Below are 1,986 nucleotides of genomic sequence, written 5' to 3'. Positions count from 1 at the left end.
CCCCCTTCTGGTGTTGTGATTGGCGGAGAGGGCGGGAGCTCGGACGGCCATTGGCTGGAGCCGCTGTCAGTCAGAGAACGGCTGGCCTTGCCTCGCGACGGCTGGAGTCCCGCCCCTTGGTTGCGCTGTGACTGGCGGAGAGCGCGGGAGGTCGCACCGACATTGGCTGGTGCCGCTGTCAGTCAGCGCTGCGGGCGGTGGGACGGCCAGCGGGAGGGGGAAGAGAGCCGGGAGTCGGGGCGCGATGTCCGGCGGCGGCGGCGGTGGCGGGCGGGAGGAAGGAGGCCGCGGCATGTCCACACTCACTCACAGGGCCCGGCGGGTCGGCGCCGAGGCGGAGCGGCAGCGGCAGGACCAGGGGTCCGGGCCCGAGGAGCGGCGGCGGGCGGGCGGAGAGGGCCCCGAGGCCGAGGCCGAGGGAGACGACGCCAAGGAGCTGCGGCTCACCCTGATGGAGGAAGTGCTGCTGCTCGGCATCAAGGACCGCGAGGTGAGGGGGGTACGGGGGAGTGAGGGAGGTACAGGGGGAGGGGGACTGAGGGACCGGAGGGAGGAGTGAGTGAGGGGGACTGAGGGACCCGGGGGGGTGAGGGACTGAGGGGGGGGGAAGAGAGTGAGGTACAGAGTGAGGGGGACTGAGGGAGGTACAGGGGGAGGGGGACTGAGGGACTGGAGGGAGGAGTGAGTGAGGGGGACTGAGGGGGAGAGAGTGAGGTACAGAGTGAGGGGGACTGAGGGGGAGAGAGTGAGGTACAGAGTGAGGGAGGTACAGGGGGAGGGGGACTGAGGGACCGGAGGGAGGAGTGAGTGAGGGGGGGGTGAGGGACTGAGGGGGAGAGAGTGAGGGACTGAAGGGGAGAGAGTGAGTTACAGAGTGAAGGGGACTGAGGGAGGTGAGGAGGAGGGACCGGAGGGAGGAGTGAGTGAGGGACTGTGAGGTGAGGGGCGTACGGGGGAGTGAGGGAGGTACAGGGGGAGGGGGACTCAGGGACCGGAGGGAGGAGTGAGTGAGGGGGACTGAGGGACCCGGGGGGGTGAGGGACTGAGGGGGAGAGAGTGAGGTACAGAGTGAGAGGGACTGAGGGGGAGAGAGTGAGGTACAGAGTGAGAGGGACTGAGGGGGAGAGAGAGGTACAGAGTGAGGGAGGTACAGGGGGAGGGGGACTGAGGGACCGGAGGGAGGAGTGAGTGAGGGGGACTGAGGGGGTGAGGGACTGAAGGGGAGAGAGTGAGGTACAGAGTGAGGGGGACTGAGGGAGGTACAGGAGGTGAGGAGGAGGGAGTGAGGGACTGTGAGGTGAGGGGGGTACGGGGGAGAGGGAGGTACAGGGGGAGGGGGACTGAGGGATTGGAGGGAGGAGTGAGGTACAGAGTGAGGGAGGTACAGGGGGAGAGGGACTGGAGGGAGGAGTGAGTGAGGGACCGGAGGGAGGAGTGAGTGAGGGGGGGTGAGGGACTGAGGGGGAGAGAGTGAGGGACTGAAGGGGAGAGAGTGAGTTACAGAGTGAGGGGGACTGAGGGAGGTGAGGAGGAGGGACCGGAGGGAGGAGTGAGTGAGGGACTGTGAGGTGAGGGGGGTACGGGGGAGTGAGGGAGGTACAGGGGGAGGGGGACTGAGGGACCAGAGGGAGGAGTGAGTGAGGGGGACTGAGGGACCCGGGGGGGTGAGGGACTGAGGGGGAGAGAGTGAGGTACAGAGTGAGGGGGACTGGGGGAGGGGGACTGAGGGACCGGAGGGAGGAGTGATTGAGGGGTACTGAGGGGGAGAGAGTGAGGTACAGAGTGAGGGGGACTGAGGGAGGTACAGGGGGAGGGGGACTGAGGGACCGGAGGGAGAAGTGAGGGGAACTGAGGGACCCGGGGGGGTGAGGGACTGAAGGGGAGAGAGTGAGGTACAGAGTGAGAGGGACTGAGGGGGAGAGAGTGAGGTACAGAGTGAGGGAGGTACACGTGGAGGGGGACTGAGGGACCGGAGGGAGGAGTGAC

General features: G+C 67.2%; 1 pseudogene; it reads left to right on the top strand.

Moving 5' to 3' along the window:
• Window positions 1-218: 218 nt before the first annotated feature.
• Window positions 219-1,986, top strand: part of LOC139240256 (Golgi phosphoprotein 3-like) — a 37,473-nt pseudogene continuing 35,705 nt past the window's right edge.

The sequence above is a fragment of the Pristiophorus japonicus genome, chromosome 30 (genome assembly GCF_044704955.1).
Source record: "Pristiophorus japonicus isolate sPriJap1 chromosome 30, sPriJap1.hap1, whole genome shotgun sequence".
Classification (NCBI taxonomy): Eukaryota; Metazoa; Chordata; class Chondrichthyes; family Pristiophoridae; genus Pristiophorus; species Pristiophorus japonicus.
This window is presented reverse-complemented; position numbering and strand designations above follow the sequence as displayed.